Source organism: Crinia signifera, chromosome 2 (assembly GCF_055691185.1).
Source record: "Crinia signifera chromosome 2, ASM5569118v1, whole genome shotgun sequence".
In the NCBI taxonomy this organism is placed as follows: Eukaryota; Metazoa; Chordata; class Amphibia; order Anura; family Myobatrachidae; genus Crinia; species Crinia signifera.
In genome coordinates this window covers 110,210,451-110,229,726 of record NC_139218.1, presented here as the reverse complement: position 1 = coordinate 110,229,726, position 19,276 = coordinate 110,210,451, and the positions used below count along the sequence as shown (strand labels likewise).

At 47.0% G+C, this 19,276-nt stretch overlaps 1 long non-coding RNA gene across 1 annotated transcript in view; it reads left to right on the top strand.

Moving 5' to 3' along the window:
- The first annotated feature begins 6,734 nt into the window (after positions 1–6,734).
- Positions 6,735–19,276, top strand: part of LOC146058812 (uncharacterized) — a 68,541-nt gene continuing 55,999 nt past the window's right edge. Inside the window, exon 1 of the long non-coding RNA XR_014469971.1 lies at positions 6,735–6,780. This is a non-coding gene — a long non-coding RNA (uncharacterized LOC146058812). The remainder of the gene's footprint in view (positions 6,781–19,276) is intronic.

Genomic DNA, 19,276 nt, shown 5'->3' with positions numbered 1-19,276 from the left:
AGCATGCTGCAAGTTTCATATCGGCAATACAACCTGATGACAGTTTACCTGGAGGCTAAAAATGCTGTAATACAGGCAAATAGCAGCAGGAGGTATCGCAATCCAATTTGGATACATAAAACATCCCGCTTTTAGTGTGTCATCATTTACGACACAAATTTATTAAGCCTGGCATGGTGATAAAGTGGAAGGTGATAATTGCACCAGCCAATCAAATCCTAACACAGCTGATTGTCTGGTGCGTTATTAGTTTACACTTTAACACCGCTTTCTCACTTCACCAGGCTTAATACATCGGCCCCAGTGTGCTTTACATAAACGTGTCAGTGTTCTTATCCCCTGCTGCATTGTGTGGCCCACCAGAGGCAGAGAAAGGAACACACTCCCAAAAAGGGGTGTGGTCTCTAAGAAATGGGCCATTACGAAAGTGATCCCCAACCTATTTGACTTCATTATGGGGGCATGGCCAGCGCTCTGCGTACATGCCCCCAGCCCCTCTGTCTCAGTGTTTAGACGCTGTGCACATGCACATGGCATATAATCATCATAGCTCTGCTAAGCAGAGCAGCCAGTGACAGGGGTTTGCCCAACTGAATACCTCTATGTGGGACACTGCTGCCCGTAGGTGGGACTTGGGACTGTCCCACGAAAAATTGGGACAGTTGGGAGGTATGATAACACAGGGTTAAAAATAATGCAGCAGGTACAGGGTGCAGAGATATGCCCATTACATCAATGAGTACATGGTATGCTGGGCATTGTATAGCGCCAGTGTGGTATAGATCTATATGAAGCTTGAGTGCAATGGAATCTATATACACATAGTAAGTGGCAATGCCACACAGTGTTCCCGAGAGGGGAGAAGTGGGTACTAATTAATTACCCGGGCCCTGGAATGATGGAGGGGACCCAGTTTGCTGGCCCTTTTACCTGGCGGCAGCAGCAGTCTTCTCTGCTTGATCACATGCCCTCCTCCTGGTTTTTCTCCTAGCTAAGGGACTCTCTTTGCCCCCTGTCCAGCACAAAGCTGTACTGTGTCACTTGTTTTAAAGTCATCTGCTAAGAGTGGAGGAGGTGATTGGAGGGAGGAGATGGGAGGAACCTGGCGCTGCCTCCCCTGGTGCAGGTTACGGCGACACCCGGCCAGAGGTGGGCGGCGCAGCAACACCCCCCCCCCCCCCGCCTTCATCCTTGCTTGATGCTTCACTGTAATCCACAAAAAATTCCTAGTGTGCGCAAGCACACATGGCCAATAAAGTTGATTCTTTTCTATTGTAATCTACAGGAATAGAGCTTTCTCAAAAGCTCTCTCCCTGAATGTGTTAATAAATACACCTATGTCGGGGTACTCAATTATTGCATTGCAGATTTAGACAATATTTTCACATCCTCAGATGCTGATGGTGATAAATCGGCTCTTCAGTCTCTAACACTGCACAGTACAGCAGTACGTTCTCCTTCCCTAACTTAGGGCATAATTCAGACCTGACCGCATGGCCACAAATACATACAGTAGGCAATTATCAATAGACTACACATGCATATGGCCTGTAATACGCACGCGCGAGGCCATCCTGTAAAAAAAGTCTGCTACTTTTTTTTTATCACTGGCTCACTGGCTGTATGCACGGTGATCCACAGGAAGTAGGCATCTGTGGGTGGTAACTGGCCTTTTCATGGGAGTGCCAAGAAAAATTCTAGACGTGCCAGGAAAAACACTAGATGTGGCAGGGAAAATGTAGGTGTGACCCAAGTTTTTAGGGGCGCGTGTGTGATGTCAGCCACAGCCACAGTATGTTTTTGGCTACTCTGAGCCTGTGGTTAGTGGTGACCAGTGTAGAAATCAATCGATGATGAGCTGCTTATGACAGGATTTGAACATATTCCCAAATAGATTTGCAGCCATATACATCACACTACATATATACATAACACATTAATTAGCTAGGCAGGATTTCATTGTACCCGGGCAGCATCTACTTTAACGCTGGCTGCTGCAAATTCACGGCCGTGCGATCAGGTCTGAATTACCCCCTTAATCTATCTCTGAACACATTCCAATTTACCTTTGTAGTAACGCATTTCTCCCATAGCCTCTACCTTTAACCCCTTCCCGACATTTGACGTACATGTACGTCATGGTCGGGAAGTACTTCCCGACATTTGACGTACATGTACGTCATGGCTTCTAACTGTCACTGCGTCTAGAGACGCAGTGACAGTTAGGTGATGTCTGCTGTCCCTGACAGCAGACATCCCCCCTCGTCGCCCAGGGGGGGCAGGGGTGCCCCCCCCGGTCGGCGATCGCTGTGATTGGCTGTTCAAATGTGAACAGCCAATCACAGCTATTTCTGTGTTACCGGCGGCTATGCCGCTCGGTAACACAGAAATCGGTGGTGATCGGTGCAGCACCGATCACCACCGATCCGCAGACACCCCCTCCCACCCCCCTGGCAGCTCACCGTCCAGGGCAGCAGCACCCGGCAGTCGCAGCCGGAGCGCACGCAGCGTGCGCTACCCCCCCCCCACCCCCGTACCCACAGCAGCAGCAGCAGCAGCATGAGCTGCTAAAAATAAAAATAAATCAAATCAGCTGAATTTTATATATATATATATATATATATATATATATACACATGTGTATATGTGTGTGTGTATATATATGTGTGTATACATATATATATATATATATATATATAGGGTAGGTTTAAAGCCGGCACTCCCAATAACTTTCAATCAGCTGCCCCGGGTGCCATCCACAGAATATGCAAACGTGGTGAAAAACGGCGTCACTCCAGAGGACTTTTAAATCTTTTTATAGGTGCAGGTAATATCAATATACATGCGACATCGCTGCTAGTGCAGTCGACGTTTCAATGTCATATAGACATTTTCCTCAAGACACGATGTGCATGAACAAGTACAACAGAACAAATGAAATGACAGTGTATATATAACTTACATATCCAGCAGCGTCCGTCCGGCTGCCGGGTGCACGCCTTCCAGCCCACTGCGTGGGGATGAATCAGCATGCGTGACGTGTGCTTCCTGTCCCCGTTGCCGGGAGACACACTAAACAAACGCCCCCAGCAGCCGGACGTCATCCTGTGGATGACAACAAATACAAAAGCATGAATGAAACAACAGTGTAGCGGTGATTACATAACTATAATAGACCGCTCAATCATCAAAGCGCTGACACTGAGATGCAGACAGCGCTGAAGACTGCACGGGCTCAACACATTACTATAGATGAATAGAAAACACGCTATGGATCAAAATAAAACACTCCAATTGAACCTCTCATTCAGTCCCAGAGGTTTACATGTGTTCAATTTATAAATCCAACGGGATTCAAGTTTGAGCAAAGCTCCGTCCCGATCCCCACCACGTCTGAATGGTGGCACATGATCAATTAGTATAAATTGTAAGTCCTTGACTGTGTGACCCGCCTCCAGAAAATGCCGGGCGACCGGCTGATCCGCGCATTTATTTTTGATGGCATTATTAATAGAAGATCTATGTAGTGCCATCCGATCCCTTATATTACGGATGGTCTTGCCAACGTAATATAGCTTGCACGGGCAGAATGACAAATAAATAACGTGGGTTGTTGTACACGTGAGAACGTGTTTAATCTGGAATTTGATATTATTAACCGGATGATTAAACGTGGTGCATGTAACCAGATTTTTGCACGTTGTGCAACTCAAACAACGGTAGCATCCTGGTTTTTTGGTGAGAAAATTGGATGCTGGAGAAGGGACATCAAAGCCTGTGATGTCAGTGTGAACCACACTATCTTTAATATTTCGGCCCCTGGTGTAACAGGCCATGGGTCGTTTGTTCTTCAAACCCGGTAGTGTGCTGTCCATTTTTACAATAGGCCATAAAGCAGTTGTTGCCCTCTGAACCACTGGGCTGGAAAGAGTAAACTGTTGTTTCCAAGGTAGCGTGTTCTGTTGGTCCCTAATCTTAGGTAGCAACAGTGTCTCCCGTGGAATGGCCAGAACTTCAACCTGGAGTTGCCTTAGTTCTTTCAGACCATAACCTCTGGATACAAATTTATCCACTACTTTGTTAGTGCTCTCTATGGCCATCTGTTGTGTGCTAGATATTCTGGCAACTCTCATTAGTTGCGATTTTGGAAGCCCTTTCTTCAAGGGCTTGGGGTGATGGCTGGACCCCAACAACAGCGTGTTTCGGTCGGTGGGTTTAGAGTAGACCGTAGTCTGTAATGTGCCACCTTGTACCATCACCTGAACGTCCAGATATTCAATTCTTTCCAGCTGGATATTATAGGTGTACTTTATCGGGCTGCTGCTATTGTTAATGGCTTGTACATGTTCTTCTAATACATTGATGGGACCGTTCCACAGGCAAAACAGGTCGTCGATGAACCGACAATAAAGTAGTATATGTTTAGCGATATGTTCCACTTGCAGAAACTTTTCTCGTTCCTCAGCGAACATGTAGATATTCGCGAGGCTGGGGGCAACCGGGCTCCCATAGCACACCCCACCACCCGATATAACTTGTCTAGAGAAGAGAGAGCAGCCCTCAAAGACCTGTCAGGGTACCGACATATTGTCATCAGGTCGGCAGACAAGGGCGGAGCTATAGTCGTCCAGAATCTTGTCGACTATAAAGAGGAAATCCTGCAGCAACTCAGTAATTCGGAGGTTTATGATAAATTACCAAGGGATCCCACCAATCTCTACAAAAGAGAAATTGATGGCATATTAACTGAGGCTTGCCAGCAGAACCTACTACACAAAGATCTATTAAAAGCACTCACTCAACAGTTTCCAGTAATCCCGGTCATTTACACAGTTCCAAAATTACATAAAAATCCCATAAAACCACCGGGCAGGCCCATCATTTCGGCCAACAATTCACTGTTTCAACCCATTTCAAAATTTCTGGACATTATTTTACAGCCTTATGTTCAACTCCAACCCACTTATGTTAAAGACACCACAGATTTTCTACTCCGACTGCAACAAATCAACTCCATACCGCAGGGTACAGTTTTAGTGACCTTGGATGTCTGCAGTTTGTACACTGCCATCCCACAAACATCAGGGGTGGCAGCGGTAGCCGATTTTTTGAGAACCAACAATATCCAGGAGCTGGATCATACCCTTTTTTTACAACTGTTGTCACTTACCCTGCAAAGAAATTACTTCTTATTTAATGGAGAAATGTACCAACAGAAGTCGGGGTGTGCTATGGGGAGCCCGGTTGCCCCCAGCCTCGCGAATATCTACATGTTCGCTGAGGAACGAGAAAAGTTTCTGCAAGTGGAACATATCGCTAAACATATACTACTTTATTGTCGGTTCATCGACGACCTGTTTTGCCTGTGGAACGGTCCCATCAATGTATTAGAAGAACATGTACAAGCCATTAACAATAGCAGCAGCCCGATAAAGTACACCTATAATATCCAGCTGGAAAGAATTGAATATCTGGACGTTCAGGTGATGGTACAAGGTGGCACATTACAGACTACGGTCTACTCTAAACCCACCGACCGAAACACGCTGTTGTTGGGGTCCAGCCATCACCCCAAGCCCTTGAAGAAAGGGCTTCCAAAATCGCAACTAATGAGAGTTGCCAGAATATCTAGCACACAACAGATGGCCATAGAGAGCACTAACAAAGTAGTGGATAAATTTGTATCCAGAGGTTATGGTCTGAAAGAACTAAGGCAACTCCAGGTTGAAGTTCTGGCCATTCCACGGGAGACACTGTTGCTACCTAAGATTAGGGACCAACAGAACACGCTACCTTGGAAACAACAGTTTACTCTTTCCAGCCCAGTGGTTCAGAGGGCAACAACTGCTTTATGGCCTATTGTAAAAATGGACAGCACACTACCGGGTTTGAAGAACAAACGACCCATGGCCTGTTACACCAGGGGCCGAAATATTAAAGATAGTGTGGTTCACACTGACATCACAGGCTTTGATGTCCCTTCTCCAGCATCCAATTTTCTCACCAAAAAACCAGGATGCTACCGTTGTTTGAGTTGCACAACGTGCAAAAATCTGGTTACATGCACCACGTTTAATCATCCGGTTAATAATATCAAATTCCAGATTAAACACGTTCTCACGTGTACAACAACCCACGTTATTTATTTGTCATTCTGCCCGTGCAAGCTATATTACGTTGGCAAGACCATCCGTAATATAAGGGATCGGATGGCACTACATAGATCTTCTATTAATAATGCCATCAAAAATAAATGCGCGGATCAGCCGGTCGCCCGGCATTTTCTGGAGGCGGGTCACACAGTCAAGGACTTACAATTTATACTAATTGATCATGTGCCACCATTCAGACGTGGTGGGGATCGGGACGGAGCTTTGCTCAAACTTGAATCCCGTTGGATTTATAAATTGAACACATGTAAACCTCTGGGACTGAATGAGAGGTTCAATTGGAGTGTTTTATTTTGATCCATAGCGTGTTTTCTATTCATCTATAGTAATGTGTTGAGCCCGTGCAGTCTTCAGCGCTGTCTGCATCTCAGTGTCAGCGCTTTGATGATTGAGCGGTCTATTATAGTTATGTAATCACCGCTACACTGTTGTTTCATTCATGCTTTTGTATTTGTTGTCATCCACAGGATGACGTCCGGCTGCTGGGGGCGTTTGTTTAGTGTGTCTCCCGGCAACGGGGACAGGAAGCACACGTCACGCATGCTGATTCATCCCCACGCAGTGGGCTGGAAGGCGTGCACCCGGCAGCCGGACGGACGCTGCTGGATATGTAAGTTATATATACACTGTCATTTCATTTGTTCTGTTGTACTTGTTCATGCACATCGTGTCTTGAGGAAAATGTCTATATGACATTGAAACGTCGACTGCACTAGCAGCGATGTCGCATGTATATTGATATTACCTGCACCTATAAAAAGATTTAAAAGTCCTCTGGAGTGACGCCGTTTTTCACCACGTTTATATATATATATATATATATATATATATACACACACACATATATATATATGTGTGTATATATATATATATATACATATATATATATATACACACATATATACACATATATACATATACATACACACACACACACACACATATATATACATAGATATTCCCGACATATGACGTATATATACGTCATGGTCGGGAGGTACTTCCGACCGAAGACGTATATATACGTCATGGTTTTACTGTCACCGCGTCTATAGACGCGGTGACAGTTTGGAGATGTCTGCTGTCCCTGACAGCAGACATCCCCCCTCGCGGCGATCGCTGCGATTGGCTGTTCAAATGTGAACAGCCAATTGCAGCGTTTTCTGTGTTACCGGCGGCTAAGCCGCTCGGTAACACAGTGATCGGTGCTGTACAGCACCGATCACCACCGATCGCCAGCCCCCCCCCCCCCCACCCGGCAGCCCCCCTCCCTCCCACCCACCCGGCTGCCGCAGCGCCAGCACCGCTCCCACCCCCCCGCCAGCCGCAGCGCCAGCCCCCATCCCAAAGCTGGTGACCAAAATGGGGTCACTTGTGGGGGGGTTCCACTGTATTGGTGCTTCGGGGGTCTTGCTAATGCGACATAGCACCCACCATTCATTCCACCACCAAAAATCACTCCTTCCCTTCTGAGTCCTGCCATGCACCCAACTGGTATTTTTTGGTCACATGTGAGGCATTGCCGTACTCGGGAGAAATTGGGGCACAGATTTTGGGGTGCTTTGTCTCCTTCATTCCTTGTGAAAATTAAAAATTTTGAGCCAGAACTGCATTTTTCTGTAAAAAATTACATTTTTTTACAGAAAAATGCAGTTCTGGCTCAAAATTTTTAATTTTCACAAGGTATGAAGGAGAAAAAGCACCCCAAAATCTGTGCCCCAATTTCTCCCGAGTACGGCAATGCCTCACATGTGACCAAAAAATACCAGTTGGGTGCATGGCAGGACTCAGAAGGGAAGGAGTGATTTTTGGATTTTGCAGCACAGATTCTGGTTGAATGACCCCCGAAACACCCATACAGTGGAACCCCCCCACAAGTGACCCCATTTTGCAAACTACACCCTTCAGGGAATTCATCAAGGGGTATAGTGTACATTTCAAACCCCCCGGGGTTTCACCAATTTTGATACAACTGAGCTGTGAAAATGAAAAATTTATTTTTTTCATTTTCACTGCCCAGTTGTACCACAATTGGTGAAACCCCTGGGGGTTTGAAATGTACACTATACCCCTTGATGAATTCCCTGAAGGGTGTAGTTTGCAAAATGGGGTCACTTGTGGGGGGGTACCTAACTTTTAGCATTTTATGGTGCCTAGAAACCTACATGGTGCCTAAAAAATAATCTCATAAAAAGGAGGCTCCAAAATCAAGTAGGTGCTCCTTCTATTATGAAGCCTGTGGTTTGGTCACCGTGCATACTAGGGCCACATATAGGATATTTATGAAAACCAAAGAATTGGGGGAATCAATTTTTAGTCACATTTCTCTAGTAAAATCTACTGTGTTCCTTAGAAAAATGTATTAAAATTGAAAATCCGAAAAAAAAATGAAATTTTGAAATTTCACCTACACTTTGTTTTAATTCCTGTGAAACACCTAAAGGGTTAACAAACTTCCAAAATGCTGTTTTGAATACTGTGAGGGGTGCAGTTTTTGAAATGGCATCATTTATGGGGGTGTCTCACATACAAGTCCCTCAAAGTCACATCATAACTGACCTGGTCCCTAAAAAAATCAGTGTTTGAAATTTTCTTGAAAATTTGAGAATTTGCTATTCATATTTTAAGCCTCCTAGTGTCCAAAAAAATGAAAATGAGGTTGAAATAATGATGGAAACATAAAGTAGACATATGGTCTATGTTAGTTATTCACTATTTTGAGTGGTAAGATTATTTGTCTCACAAGCAGAAAATTTAACATTTTGCAAATCGCAAAATTTTCCATTTTTTCACGATATTTTGGTATTTTTCACAAAAAAACACAGACTGTATCGACGAAAATTTACCACTAACTTGAAGTACAATGTGTCACGAAAAAACAATCTCAAAATCACTGGGATAAGTAAAAGCAAAAAAAAGTTATCCCCACTTAAGTGAGACATGTCAGAATTGAAAAAAAGGGCTCTGTCAGGAAGGCAAAAACAGGCTCTGTCAGGAAGGGGTTAAAAAGTTAATTTTAATTTTGACATTGATTCTTATTTTTATTATGTGCTATAAGGTTTAGCTCATTTATTTTTATGGAATCTCAGATAAAGGCTTAAAGACCCCATTTCCAATATAGCCTATGGTCCTTATTCAGGTCCGTACACTCAAGCCGCATTTGTGCGCATGTTCATACGTGCTTGCTGCCAAGGTAATCACCAGGTGACATGGGCGCTGGGGATGGGCAGCTGGCAACACCGGATATCAGCTGCCTGCCAATTTCAGTCCGAAAGTGCACGCATATATAAGTGACCTGAGAGTGACCTTGGGAGCAGGAGCCCAGCGACCATCGATAGATGTGGGTATTTCCCCGCAGCCTGCAGATGGATGTTTACAGTGGCGTAACTACCTATTTTGTGCCCCCGCCCCTCCCACTGATCCTTCGCCTCCCCCTCCCCTCGGCGCCCCCCCCCCCCCCCCCCATTCCCATACCTGCCCGGCCGCATCTGCGGTCACGGTCCCATCTCTCCCAGCGCTGGCTCCTGCTGCTATAATGAAAAGTGACTCTTAGTGACTCTAAGTGACTCTTAGAAAATGGCTACCCCCATAATGCAGACAGAAAACTGTCTGCAGTATGGGGGCAGCCATTTTCTAAGTGTCAGTTTTCATTATAGAAGCATGAGCCAACGCTGGGAGAGACGGGACTGTGACGGCACGGCAGGCAGGTACCAGCAGATAGCAGCGGGTAACTATAGCCCCGCAGACCCCCAGCGCCCAAACTTTCTCTGCGCCTCCCCGCCACTGGATGTTTATGTTAAAAATCCATTCGCAGTGCCACCATTCGCAAAGCAGGGTTTGGAGGACTTGCAAGGCTGCGAATTCGCAGCCTTTCGAATCAACCAGAATAACCCCCTATGAGTGAGAACTACAAATTGACAAATCAAACTGTTATAGGTATATGCATTAAATTGATATTGTTCTATATACAACAAGATTTGCATTACAATAATAATTTGTTGTATGCTGGATAGACAAAAAGCTATAAAAAAAGATGTTATTTTATGTCTAAGAATTCTAAAGCCGTTATTTGTATTTTATGTTTCTTTTATGTTCAAACCTCACATGGTTTATTTCTATTGTGGGACTAGTGATGGTTCTCAAACTGATACAATCAATAAACTGCAGCTATTTTCTCTCTCAGATTTTCCCATGAAACCTAAGTATCAGCCCTTTACATCCTTTCTCAGCAATTTGCTATATTTGTCTACTTTATTGCTTTATTAAACTTGTTTGCTAAACTTAATACTCACACAGTATAAGTCTAGTGACTGGTATTTTGTGACGCTTACATTTTATTGTTCATTTTGAAAATTGCATCTATAACTTTATTGTATTCTGCTTTCTGTTTGTTTTAAGGGGACAGGGTAAGGGTCATTGGGTCAACCACTATAGGTCAACAGCCACTAGGACGACACATGAAATAGGTCAACATCCATTAGGTCAACATGGTCATTAGGTCGACACAAGCATTGGGTTGACATGAGTTTCTCATGTCTCATGACATGATGTTTTTTGGTGTCTGTCAACACAAGTCGACATGGACACTGTTTAAGTGTACCGTGTTCGCTCGCCATGTTTCAGGCTCAAAATATTTCTATAAGAAATACGATTTTGAATGTGCGATTTCTTTGTTCATGCCAAAACGTGTGATTTTTACCACACATTGCACTCTTTGATATGTGCGTTTTGCATTAAGTAGCCCATGACTTAATTAACCTTTACTTAACCATAATTACAAAAACCTCTACTTAAAATAATTGAGACTGACGCAAATAAATCACGCAGACAAAATAAAGACTCAGACACCAGAATTACGTTTAAAAAGGTCAAAGGAATTATTTATTGAAGACCTTGTTAAGCTAAACTAGAATTTTAAATTTGGAATTTTTGGGATCTTAAAGATCAAGTCCCTAACGTTAAACTAAAAGATGGAGGATGGCAAAAATTCTTAGTCGCTACCACACGCCAGCCCAGTCAACTTGAAATATGTGACTTAAACTTAAGGAGGGGTTCACCACCGCCTCCTAACTGGCACAACCTGCATCGTGAGGATCTCACCACCCCCTAACCTGGCAGAGCAAAAAATGGGCGGTCCCGCAGGGGAACGCCCCTTGTCCACCCGCATGGCGAGGACCACTCGCCGTCCTACGAAAGGGGTGGTGTCCCACGATGACCGCTTATGCCCCCCTTTGACCGCTGGCTGGTAGCGACTTTCCGCCATTTTGGCTGAAAAGCCACCACAAAATGCTTAAAAAAGACCAAGCGTACCAGCACTCTGAGGGATAACCATCCCACCGCTGGGTACTAAAATAGGGAGGGCGGGAGGGCTTCCAAAGGTAAGAAGGTGGAGGTCACATGGTCCCTAGAGCTTATGTAGTGCTGAAATGTACCCTCCCCCTTAACTCCTGATAGGCTACCTACATCTGCCCACCTTATCACTAGGCAGAAAAACCTAGCAGAGTTTTTTCCACTGCCTGAACTTTTGCTGACCCTAAGTCAGGGCTCTTATAATGCTTCAAGCTTAAAACAGCCTTCAGCTCCATTAAGTAGCCCATGACTTAATTAACCTTTACTTAACCATAATTACAAAAACCTCTACTTAAAATAATTGAGACTGACGCAAATAAATCACGCAGACAAAATAAAGACTCAGACACCAGAATTACGTTTAAAAAGGTCAAAGGAATTATTTATTGAAGACCTTGTTAAGCTAAACTAGAATTTTAAATTTGGAATTTTTGGGATCTTAAAGATCAAGTCCCTAACGTTAAACTAAAAGATGGAGGATGGCAAAAATTCTTAGTCGCTACCACACGCCAGCCCAGTCAACTTGAAATATGTGACTTAAACTTAAGGAGGGGTTCACCACCGCCTCCTAACTGGCACAACCTGCATCGTGAGGATCTCACCACCCCCTAACCTGGCAGAGCAAAAAATGGGCGGTCCCGCAGGGGAACGCCCCTTGTCCACCCGCATGGCGAGGACCACTCGCCGTCCTACGAAAGGGGTGGTGTCCCACGATGACCGCTTATGCCCCCCTTTGACCGCTGGCTGGTAGCGACTTTCCGCCACAACAAAGGTTGCCTTAAAGCAACCTCCACCGCCATCCCCATTATAAAACCCGAAAAGCCATTAACCTGCATACTCACGCCCAAACTCTAAAAATATCCTCCAAGAAGATGCAATTTCCCGCAGGGGAAAGATGCACCCCATCCTCACGATAAAACCTCACACTGTCTAAGACCAGTGAAGGATGTTTGACGACAATTCCCCCCATGGCTCTCACAAAAACCCCTATTGCGGAGTTCACCTTCTTGCGAGCCTTTTCAATGGCGGAGATCCTAACTGCACCCCGCCAATGAAACCTGGGAATTATCTCCGACCACACCACCTTAACATTAGGCCAGTGTGCCCTCAACGCCACCAGATCCGACTTGATGCTTAGAATCAAGTCAATCCCTTTGGTAATACCCAGATCATTACCCCCAAGATGAATGACCAGCCACTCAGGCCTGCCCCAGTTCCTCTCATGCCTCATGAGCACTTTCAGGAACTCGACCCAACGCAGACCCCGGACTCCTATCCACCTGACCTGCCTATCACCAAGATAATCGTGTGACCTTCTTGCCATTGGATGCCTACCGGCCCAATAAATAAAAGAATGGCCGATGAGCCATATTTGTCCTGATGAATCCGTTGGAACTGAAAAAATAAGGAGATTCCCTAACATCAGTATCTTAATCTTGAAAAAAAACACAACTTGATACATAATCAACCCATGTGAAGGAGAAAACTTAAAAAACCTCCCGTGGACCAGTTTTGCCAATTGAATTAAGGCCCCCGTGGAGGAAAAAGTAAAAACAACCTTCACACCATCGATTCCGGAACGCTGCCGTTCCAAAACCGACAGTAAACTTCGTTTTAGGGTTGGCGCAACAGGCGCATCTACAACTTATCTAAACGAACATAAGACTTGTATGCATTTGACTTCCACCGGCCTAGCGCCCGGATCTCACTTACCGACGATCCGGACGCCGCCGCCTGTGTAGCCGACCCAATCCGAAAGGAATGGATCCCATACTCCTGGGGCCTTAGTCCCAGTACCTCTAAACACTGTTTTAAAACCGCAGCAAATTGAAACTTTGACATTGAACTCCCATCTGCATGCAACAAAAACTGCCCTTGAATCCCCGCAGGGCGGATTCCTAAGTAAGCTTGCGCCAAGCTGAGCGGGCAGATATCCTTAACGCATTGCGCCTGCAATGTGACCCAGCGCCCCTTCCCCAGTTGATCTGTTTTGGACTTAGCCAACCTGCATAACACGCTGCCACTACCTATTTTGACGTTGCCCACCAGCAAACCAGCCTCTTTGCCCGCTTTGTTCTTAGCCACCAATTCGCTGACTCTAAATGCCCCGAAAAATGCAAACACAAAAGCGGTCCTAAAAAGCAACACCTCAAATGGAGATTCCCCAACATCCGCTAATACCTTAACCAGATCTTTCAGCAGTGCCAAATCAATGGGACGCCTTGCGTCCTTTGTTGCCGGGTTGACCCTGGCCCACCCTTTCATGGCCTTAGCCAACACAAAGGACCGAGTGGGGTCCTCCTGACCCCGCAGCTTAGAATGAAAGGCTATGCCCGCAAGGGCAATCGACATGGCCCCTTTAGCCCTACCCGCTTCGTAGTGCTCCCACACAAAAACACCCAACCTGTCTTCCATGGACTCACCTTCCCGACCATACCTACCCAGGAAAGCCTGCCAATCCCTCCATGCTGCATCATATGCCCTTTGTGTGGAAGGAGCCAGAGCGTTCCTGGCCAGCCCCACTAACCCGGTTCGATGATCTGCCAGACATAAGGCGGGCATGTCAAACCCACTGGAGAAGCCCCGGGTACCAACTCCCGGAACCTAACCCATTGGAAACGGGACAATGCATCCGCAATGTTATTCTCTATGCCAGGCACATGCCTGGCAGAGAAATTAATATTAAATTGAAGACACTGCAATACTAGATGCCTGAGCAACCGCAAGGTGAACGGGCATGAACTCCTCTGATTGTTTATTGCGTGCACCACCCCCATGTTGTCGCACCGAAAAACTACCTGCCTATCGGCCAATTCACGGGCCCACAACACCAGGGACACCACAATGGGAAACAGCTCCAACAACAGAAGGTTCCTAGTAAAGCCCCTATCCACCCAGGACTTTGGCCATCCCGCAACACACCATTCCAACCTGAAAAAGGCCCCAAACCCACAACTGCCTGACGCATCCGTAAATAACTGCAACGCACTGTTGTAGCAAGGAGGTGCAGGCCACAACACTACCCTGTTGAAAGAAACCAAAAAAGAGGACCAAACCTTTAAATCCTCCCTGATTTCTCTGGATAGGTAAACCGAATGATGGAGCCGAGCAACCCCAGCTGTTGCACGTTCCAATTTGCGACAAAACACACGACCCATGGGTATGATTCTGCACGCAAAGTTGAAAGATCCCAATAAGGACTGAACCTGTTTTAACCGCACTTTCCGCTTACCCAGGCAATCCTCAATGAGACCCAAAAGCTTCTGTACCTTGTCCGCCGGTAGACGGCAGCATCCCGCCTGGGAATCGATTTCGATTCCCAGATAACTGAGGCAATGTGTTGGGCCTTCCGTTTTCCCTTCCGCTATGGGCACCCCTAGCGCTCTAAAAACCCTCTCAGTGACCTCCAATAACTTCTCGCAAACTTTGCTCCCACCCTGACCCACCAAAAGGAAGTCATCAAGGTAATGAGCAATACCCTGATGCCCTGAAACCGACTGAATGCACCAATGCAAAAAACAACTAAACCTTTCAAAATACGCGCAAGAAACCGAGCACCCCATAGGTAGACATCTATCCACAAAAAACTCACTACCTAACTTGAAACCCAGGAACCGCAAGGAATCCGGGTGTATTGGTAACAACCTAAAAGCAGCTTCGACATCTACCTTTGCTAGCAACGCATTACGGCCACAGCCTCTCACTAACTGCAAGGCCTCCTCGAATAACTGGTACCTAACCCTACACAGCTCTTCCGGTATGGCATCATTAACCGACCCCCCATGGGGGTGAGATAGGTGTTGGATCAACCTGAACTTTCCCGGGGTGCTCTTTGGTACAACACCCACCGGAGAAATGCACAAACCCTGTATTGGCGGTACCGCATATGGCCCGCACATACGCCCTAACGCTATTTCCGCATCCACTTTCTGTCGGACAATGAGAGGAAAATCCCTGGCCGATTTTAAATTCCTAACCGCAACAACATGTACTGAACCCTCAATTGGCAACTGAAAACCCCAACGAAAACCATTCAACAAAAAACTGGCAGCCTCACGATCCGGGTAGCTCCTGAGCCACCGGACTAACTCAGCCACCACTATAGGCGAAGGAGCCTTACTTGTGACCTCCAGCGGCTTCACTGGCATCACCGGCCCTACCCGCTGGGGCTGCGGTGCAATCCTTTGCTGGGTGACCGGACCCGCAAACTCTGCAGGAGTGGCGAAAACGACAATTCGCCCCCCTGTTGCACTTCCCCTCATTATAAGCAAAACACTTGCCTTTGCCCGCTACCTTGGGGGACTGAGTTGGCGCCGCTGCCACCTTTTTTCCCGCACCTTCCCCCAGAGGCCTTGTCTGCTGAGTGACCTCCAGCCAGACCTCAACATCTTTGAACCCCATGGGCAACACCGCGTTACCATCCTGTTTTCGACGAAACTTTTCGTCATACTCCCGCCAGGAATACCCCTTTGTTTTCAAGTACATCTCGTGTACCAAAAACAAATATTTTATAAGATTGGGGTATTCCCCAACCCTGGTCTCGGCATAACAAGCTGCAAAAACTAAAAACCCCTTGAGCCACTGGTGAAAATTTCTAAAGGCATTTTCTCCTATTCCGTCTGCCTTTTTTGCCTTCTCAAAGGCCTGCTTCATGTCATCCGTCAGAGTAAAAATATCCACGTATTTCCCCTTTCTAATCTTTTCTTTCATCCTCTTACGGATGCCCCTGGTGACCGCTGTGTTCGCACAGTGAACCATCTCGGTGAACAGGGGTGGCTCCGCAGGAGGAGGAGCAGCGCTTGTACCCAAAGGCTTGTCCTTTGTGGTAACCTTAGCAACCTGGCGTGCAATCATCCTGGCTAACTTACGCGGGCGCCGAGGGGAATCCGACCCCACACTACTGGTGTCACTATCTGTAGAATCACAAGATGTATGAACCGCACACTCACCCGTGCCTGATGTCCCCGGAGCTTCGTCAGCCGCAACGGCCGACCCGGAAACTGCTGCAGACGTTTCAGGGGCTGTCCTTGGCTCTGTTCGGACTTCTCGACTTCGCCTCCTGGCTGCCATTGCCGTCCGTGCACCCACACTCGCCTGTGAAGACACAACAAGAGACGGGGGGGGGGGGGAAGAAACAACACTGCCCCCTTCGGCCACAACGGAAGCCGAAGCCTCCGCCATGGCCGGAGGGACAACCTCAAAAGCACTTGAAAGCGGGATCCGCTGCTGATGCGCAGGCCTGATCTGGTTACCATATCCCCCTGATGTTTGGGGAAACCCCCCAACCCCCCCCGCTCCCGGGGGAAACCCGTAACCCTGCCCCATCTGCGGCTGCCAAAAACCTGCATAACTTGACCCTTGGTCCCAAACACTGCCCGCTGAACTGGGTGAGCTATACCCCTGCGAAACCATAGATCCCCACATAGGCTGGGCCATAGACCCCGAATGATACCCCGCTCTCTGCTGAAAGCCATAACCCGCGGGAAAAACAGGCCTAAAGGGGCCCCCCTGGGGCAACCCCCCTTGACCACTACCCCCCATGTGGGACTGCCAATATGGGGAGCTATGCGGGGCCCACTGTCCCTGCCAACCCAACATGGGGGAAACCTGAGGCATCGGTAGGGAATGGGGCCCCTGCCAAGTTGCTGCTGACATAATACTACCCCCTGAAGAAAATCCCGGGTAAACACTTACTGCAGGTCCCTGCATCTGCCCTGATGTGACCACAGAACTACTGGGATAAAAAACATTTCCTCCCATCCCTACCCCTGCAGGTGGCGCTGTTGCACCACCCCTCTCCCCCACCATGGCATTGTAGCCACCAAACCTCAATCCTGGCTCACCAAAATTTCCCTGGCTAACCCCAGCATTGGGGAGACCCACAACACTTGTCCCCATCCCCACTCTGTATTGGGGTCTGAGGCTACTCAGCCCCCCTATCACAGGACCCACATTCATGTTACCTGCAGGCACATAATCCCCCATAGGGAATCCTCCCGCTCCTGTCACCGCAGGAGCTGCCTGAACGCTCCCAACCCCCCCACCACCTTCACCATTACTGCCCCCCCCAACAGCCTCTCTCCCCACAGCCATTATAATATCCTGCCCGTTTGCGTTGCTCCCCGCAAGGGAAGTCAACGCTTCACTTCCAGCCCCCACACCCGGCGCTTGCATGCCCCCTTGCAGAGCGGGGGACCCCCCAGCCTCGGCAGGCTCTGAGGAGTTCCCCGCCGCCTGTGACGCCGTGTCAGGCCTCGCGCTCACCAGAGCCGAGGCCTGCACTTCCCGCACATCCCCGCGAGCTGTGAGCGCCGCCGCGTCATCCGGCGCGTCACTCACCTCGCGACCAGGCCGCGCACTAACCAGCGCTGCGGCCTGTACCCCGCCCGCCGCTACGCTCCCCGCTGGGACAGTCCCCTCCGCTAGCACCTCCGGTGCCGCCGACTGAAGCCCCAAGTTCTCTCCACTCCCTGCCCGCTCGCTGCCCTGCCCCAACACCGCGGACGGCGCCGGGGAAGGAGAGGTCGGCGGGGGGGCTACTATAACCACCGCGTCACCCCCTGCATTCCCTGAGAGGGCAGGCAAAGCCTCCCCCATGTCCTCCACGGCCACTACTCTAACCCTGGGCCGCCGGTACCCCGCAAGGGGCCTGGCAGCATCCACCAGCCGGCGGGGAGGGGGAGCAGAGCGACGTGGCCTAGACATAATCAAATAAAGAGAGGTAAAGAAGAATTTTAGCACTCACCAGATCTGCGCAGGACCCACAGGAACCAGCACTTCCAAAGGTAAGAAGGTGGAGGTCACATGGTCCCTAGAGCTTATGTAGTGCTGAAATGTACCCTCCCCCTTAACTCCTGATAGGCTACCTACATCTGCCCACCTTATCACTAGGCAGAAAAACCTAGCAGAGTTTTTTCCACTGCCTGAACTTTTGCTGACCCTAAGTCAGGGCTCTTATAATGCTTCAAGCTTAAAACAGCCTTCAGCTCCATTAAACGTTCAATTTTGTTGTTTTTGACCAAAAATAGCACGCTATAATTCTCGCCCCATATATGGTATAATATGCATTTCATTTAATCATGGAAACGATTATTCTGTTTTATGATTGACCTATTTATTTTTAGAAAATAACCTGATACAACATATTTTGGCTATAATTATATACGCTTTTATGCTGGAATTGTGTTTACAATTATTGTCCAGTGGGACTGTCCTTGAATTTTATTTTTTTCCTTCTATAATATGCACTGTTGAGCTAACTACAGTATAATGTGCGGAATGTTGTTTCCAATAGTTCTGTCAATTGTTGAAGCAGAATTGATTATTCCTTGAATATTCTTCGATTTTGCACTCAAGACCAAAGAAATGGAATTGATGCATATATCCTAAAGGTATGTTGGGCAGTCTGTTAAACTGACAACTCATTTATCATTCTGAGCGTGTATATTATATTCAGACAAGTATATATTTCTTCATATTTTCTGTAGAATACATTACAATTATGTGTCTTTCATTTATAGTTTATATCTTGATTGACTTATGTTTTTATTATTCATGGTATCTTTGACTGAGCACAGAGCATTAGATAATTATATTGTTGTGATTTCTTATTTTTGCTGCACAAATATAATGGAAGGTTCCCATTTAAAATATATTTTTGTACTTACTCCTTAAAGACAAGTAGTGAATGTTCAAGGCGTTTTGTGTATATTGCATGAATTATTATATTTAATGAAACTCTCTGAAAGTATGATGGT